Source organism: Podarcis raffonei, chromosome 15 (assembly GCF_027172205.1).
Source record: "Podarcis raffonei isolate rPodRaf1 chromosome 15, rPodRaf1.pri, whole genome shotgun sequence".
Classification (NCBI taxonomy): domain Eukaryota; kingdom Metazoa; phylum Chordata; class Lepidosauria; order Squamata; family Lacertidae; genus Podarcis; species Podarcis raffonei.
Window position 1 is genome coordinate 1,212,473 of NC_070616.1, and position 5,929 is coordinate 1,218,401.

Sequence of the window (5,929 nt, forward strand, 5' to 3'; positions counted from 1 at the left end):
GAGATCATTTCCAGGGTGTGCACTATCCTGCGCTATCTCTGCAGCTTTCTTATGGGACCTGGAAGCATAGATTTGTTCCAAGGTGGGAAGAGTGCACCCAATTATTCTCTCCACCAATGTCCCCATAAGGACACAGGAAGAGCCCGTGCGGGATCAGGCCCATGTCCCTTCTAACCCGGCATCCTCTTCTCACAGGGGCCAACCAGATGCCCCAAAGGGAAGCCCACAAAGGGTTAGGGCAACTCTCTCCTCCTGTGGTTTTCAGCCTCTGGGATTCAGAAGCATCACTGCCTCTAACGATGGAGGCAGACCACCCTGGCTAGTGGCCATCAATGGCCCTCTCCCCCTCCATGGATTTGTCCAGCCCATTTTTACAGCCATCCAAGTTGATCGTCACTGCCTCCTGCAGCAGGGAGTTCCATAGTTTAACTTTGTAATGAAGTCCTTTATTCACTGCTGTTTTTCTAGAAGAGGTGCCGGAACTGACCACGAACGCCTCCCTCATTCTCTTATGCACCCACCGGAGAGCTGCCGGAAGTGAGTTCTGGCTGGGAAAAAAGCTCTGCCTTTATTTGATCCACTCTGAATTTTCCAACATTCAGCGTCGAGTTCTAGTGTTACAACAGAGGCAGAAAACTCTTCTCTATCCCCTTTCCCTAGGCTATATGTGATGTTGTGAACTTCTGTTGTGTCTTCTCTCCCTCACTTTTTCTCTGAACTAAAAAGCCCCAAACTCTGGGACCTTTCTTCGCAAGGGAGCCGTTTTCTGAATCTTTCCCAACTCTGCAATATCCTTTTTGAGGGGAGGTGGCCAGAACCTCCAGGCTCTCCGCGCTGGCTGGGGGCTGCAAGTCTTGCTGCTCCTTAATGTTCCTCCAGCTTTATTCCTTCACTGAAACCAGAGCCAGCGAAGGTGGGAGCGGCTCTGCTTGGAGTCAAGTGAGAGAAAGACAATCAAATCCCTGGCAGCCTTCTCTCCAGGTGTGAATTTGGATGCCAATATTCTTCTCCAAAGAGGCCTTTGAAGTGCAGCCCAGTTTTTGCAGACCTGGAGGGGAGGGCACCGGGTGAGCAACTGTGGAGTGCTGTGGTGTCACCTGCCCTGGTTACCAGAAGGCAAGAAGAGCCTGGCTGCTGGATCAGGCCCATCTTGTCCAGCATCCTGTTCTTACAGTGGCCAGCCAGGGAAACCCACAAGCAGGCTGCCCCCTCCTGAGGTTTCCAGCTGCTGCTGCTCCAAAGTGTTGCAGACTGACTGCGGAGGCAGAGCCAAGCCACTATGGCTTGTACAAGCTGCTGGCCAGGAGATTATCTGTTTTTAGAGGCAGCAGGTGGCTAAGGAGACCAGTAAAATGGGCAGGGATGGGTCAAGCTACAGTTGGGGTGGGTTATTGCTCAGTCCAGAAGATCTCAGGTTCAGCATCTTCCAAATACGATCACCTGTCCATGGGTGGAAGAGAAGCATCAGCTAATGGCCCAGCATGCAATAGAGCCTGAGTCTCACATTGCAAACCAAGACCTCAGCCAGAGCCTGTATCAAAATCAGTTTTCTATGTCCCCCTCTATTCGGAACAATGAGGACTAGGATCTGAAGTGGCGGAGGAGGGAGAATAGCTTTGGTTTCCTGGGAGAGGCTGCAAAAGGCTTCCCTCTAGATGAGCGGTTTCCAAAGTACTGACCCCTGTGGGATATTGGAATTTTCTGGGAGGCACTAAGAGGCAAGGGGGTCTTGAAGGGATACATGACTACCAGACTTTGAAAAGCTGCTCTCCCAGGATAAAGTTCATCCGTTTTGTTCAAGTCCTTAAACTAAATAGTTTTAAATGGGGTTTGAACGAATGTGCAATTAAGTGCTACTGTTTTGAGTTGTATTGTTATTGGGGAAAGCACTGTTCTGAATTACAGTATGCTTTTTACAGGGTAGGGGGAACTGGGGACCAAGGAGGCAGTGGCTCAAAAAATGTCTGGGAACCACTGCCCTAGGACTCTCCTCAACCAAGCAGGTTTTTAGGCTTGTGCCAAGCAAGTCTCCAAGTCAGCAGAGATGGGCAGAATGGGACCACCAGGCCTCTAACCGCCCACTGACCTCTCCAGCTATAAGCAAAGAGCCTGGCCAGCTCAGCTCTTGACTAATCCCAGCTTGGAACCGTATTAGGTGGCAAGTGGATCCTTAACCATTTAAAAAACAGCCCGCAATAGCCCTTGTCTCCCTTCCAGCAGCCCCCCTGGGGTGGCACCGACTCACACTGCCATGTTCCTTCAGGGGCCTCCAAAAGCAGTTGTCTGTCTTGCGTAACCTCCTTGTCCCTGGCCATGTGCCTAACTGTAGAGATGGAAAGGGAACCCGAAAGGGCCATCTAGTCCAACCCCCTGGCGAGAGTTCTCAAAAGGGACCTCTGCGCTCAAAAACTTGTACAAGCGCAGGAGCCAGGCCCTTGGGGAAAGCGGAGCAGAGCTGGCAGCTTGCTTACTTCCCAGAAGGCCAAGAGGCTTGAGAGCTGAGTGCGAGGCTTGGCTTGCAGTTGAAAGGAGGCCACGTCACAAGGCATTTGGTAGGTGAGCAAGGAATGGAGCGGCGCTTGCTTCTCAAGGCTGGAGGCAGTGCGAGGCGAGCCTGCCCTCTAGCGTACGAGCTTGGGAGCTGCAGTGAGCGACAGCCATGCGCTTGGACAGGGTGGCCCACATCCCGCTGTGCGCAAAGCTCACACTCTGATACCGAGGCCACGGAAGCCGAGGATTCCTGCAGTAAGAACCAGGAAGACTGCAGCTCCCAGGCGGCAGCCGAGAGGCAGTGCGGTGTGGTGGTCAGACTGTCTGACTAGGGCCAGGGTTCAAATCCCCACTCTGCCGTGAGACGCACTGGGTGTGACCTTGGGCCGGTCACGGCCTTTCAGCCTAACCTACCTCACAGGGCTGTTGTGGGGATTTGAATGAGGAAGGGGAGCAGCAAGCGTGCCTCCTTGAGCTCCTCAGAGGAAAAGGCCAGGATATAAATGCAATTGAATGATTGATGCCGTGGGTAGGGGAAGATATTGGATGGAGAGAAAGTCAAAAGGCTCCCCTGCATCATTGACCCCTGCCAATTTGCTCCTACCAACACAATGCCGCTCTCAGCTTCCTCCCTCCCAAGAAACACTGTCCGGTCTGTCCTGACACTCAGTGTCCTGGTCTAGCACATGCCACGGCTCAGGCAGAGACAGGGGAGATGCATGGCCCTCCAAATGTTGTCGGGCATTTTCTGGAACTCAAGTGGTCAGCACCCAGCAGCCACCATGGCTGGAAGTTCCTGGGTTCAGTTCCCAGCGGCATCCTGGGAGACATCCCTGCCTGAGACCCCAGAGAGCTGCTGCTGCCGGTCAGTGTAGGCACAGCTGAGCTGCTATTACTCAAGTTAGCTGACCCTTTACCAGCAGGTCCCAGGGTGGGCTACAATAATATAAAATCCAATTATTCCAAACAAATTGCCATTGTGGGAATAGGTGCCAAGATGGACTATCCAGTCCAGCCACCTGTTCTCAAGGTGGCCAGCCAGATGCCTCTGCTGGGAAACCAGCAAGCAGAATTCGACACAAGAGCAACTCTCCCCTCCTGCAGTTTCCAGCAACTGGAATTCGGAAGCATCGCTGCCTCCCGGCTGTGGAGGCAGGAGCACAGCCATTGTCGCTGGCAGTCTTCAATAGCTCTCCTCCATGGATGTGTCCGATCCTCTTTTCATACTCTGTGCAACACGGGTGCGGGGTGTCAGGATCAGGGCTCTCTCTATGTCACCCTTGGGACTCTTGCCTCACTGGCCTCCCCCCTGTTCCTTGCATGCTTCTGCCTAGCTGGTCTGTGCTGCTGAATGGTGACCCTGTCTCTCACATGCCACAGTGGGGAGAGGTGCCAGCGTTACCATGAGTCATGGAAAACCGCTCCAGCTTTGGAGTGATTGGACCCCAAAAGGCAAAGTCACTTCCATAACTTCCCCTGAGGACAGGTGGGCTCCCTGCTTGCCTTGGGGGGATGGGGCTTCTCAGCCTGAAAAGGAGTCCCTAACCCCTCATGGGTGGGATGCGGGTGGCGCTGTGGGTTAAACTACTGAGCCTAGGACTTGCTGATCAGAAGGTTGGCGGTTCGAATCCCTGCAACGGGGTGAGCTCCCGTTGCTCAGTCCCTGCCCCTGCCAAGCTAGCAGTTCAAAAGCACGTCAAAGTGCAAGTAGATAACTAGGTACCGCTCTGGCGGGAAGGTAAATGGCGTTTCCATGCGCTGCTCTGGTTCACCAGAAGCGGCTTGGTCATGCTGGTCACATGACCTGGAAGCTGTACGCCGGCTCCCTCGGCCAGTAAAGCGAGATGAGCGCCGCAACCCCAGAGTCGGCCACGACTGGACCTAATGGTCAGGGGTCCCTTTAACCCCTCATGGCACAGAGACACTTCCCACCCCAACTTTCCAAGAACACCCGCAGCAGTGCAGTCAGGCTTTGGGCAAGGTGGACGGACCACACTCAGGCACCCTTCAGAAAGGGTTGTGGGCGACAGAGAAAGCCTGACCAGAGATTTGAGGGTTTTTTTGGCTTCACTTTTTTATTTTTTGTTCCTGCAGACCAAAAAAAAATAAAATAAAGAGAGAAAGAGAGAAGAAACTCTAGTTTGGATACCCGTAGCACATGAGCAGCAGCTTATATTAATAACAGTAATTATAACCAGTGAAGTGTTTTTTAAGGAAAATACAGCAGCAGTTTAAGACCATCAACCTTCCTCCTCCCCCCCCATGCAGAAGATCTTCCCTGCTCCTGGGGGGTGAGGGGCACTGTGGACACCCCACGGGAACCTGCAAGGGTCACTGCTTTTGCTCTGAGGGCTCCCCAAATGCTTCCCCTCACACCCCAACCTGCAGAGAGACGGGGGAATCTCTCCAAGTGGCAGCTGCAGGACTTTTCTGCATTCTGAGCAAAACTGTGGGCCTGTGGCTTGATTCTGGGAAGGGGGGTGGGGGGAGAGAAGAGGGAGGGGCTGTCTTGGCGTTACTGGAACTGCAATGAAATAGGACGGGGGCTCCTACAGTGCTCCAACAGGCCTCTACATCCTTCTCCCCCCTTTCCTAGGAGGCCCACACCTTTCTGAGTAGTGGCCCACGGAGGATGGACTGTAAGGAAAAGAAGGTGCAAAGGGACAGTAGCGTGTCCCTCCTCCTCTTCAAGGTGAACACGCTGCATGATGCCCACTGCACCAAGCTTGTAAAAACATGGCCGCAGGTCAAGAATGGAGTGGTCAACAGCCAATGTGTCTGAGGAAATGCTCCCATCCCTTTGCTAAAGGAAGTCTGTTTAAAACTAGTTTATTTGTAGTGGTGGTGCTGGGGGAAAAGAGGAGGGAATTGGGCAGCACCAAAGCAGGCTGCAGGCCCTTCACTTCCAGCCCAAATTCTGCAAGGGGGAGCATGTGGGTACCTTGTGGGGAAGGGAGCACCTCAAAGCTGAGCTAGTGTAGGCCCTGGCCATCACCGGAGAAAAAGGGGCCACGGAGGTTAAGTGAGCTGTGCTGGACCCCTGATTTAGGAGCTCAAAAAACAACAGAAAAACAAAACTATGAAGGTAGACGGAGGTGCCTCTCCACAAAAACGACAGCAACAACAGTGATAATTCGAGAGGGGGGGGGAGAGGTCTGGGCACTAGCTCTGCTGTGCGGGGGGGGGGGGGAGTCTGGGGGCTAGCTCCGGCACTGCTCTGGGATCAGAAGGTGGAGGAGTTAAAAGGAGCTGCAGTTTAACAGTCTAAGCTTGGTACCTGGAGAGGTGACAGAGGACAGGGAAGGTTTTCAGTAAAAACACGTCCAGGTATCAGAAGTTTACAGGAACCTTAAAAAACGGAACAAAACAAAAGAGCACCCAGCAGCGCTTGACTGGCTGAGGAGGGAAGCAGGGAGAGGGCTCTGGCCCTGTTGGTGGG

At 53.4% G+C, this 5,929-nt stretch overlaps 1 protein-coding gene across 1 annotated transcript in view; it reads left to right on the plus strand.

Moving 5' to 3' along the window:
• The window catches only part of TRAF4 (TNF receptor associated factor 4), a 77,980-nt gene that overhangs the window by 32,546 nt on the left and 39,505 nt on the right, over positions 1 to 5,929 (plus strand). The gene's annotated exons all lie outside the window — the stretch shown is intronic.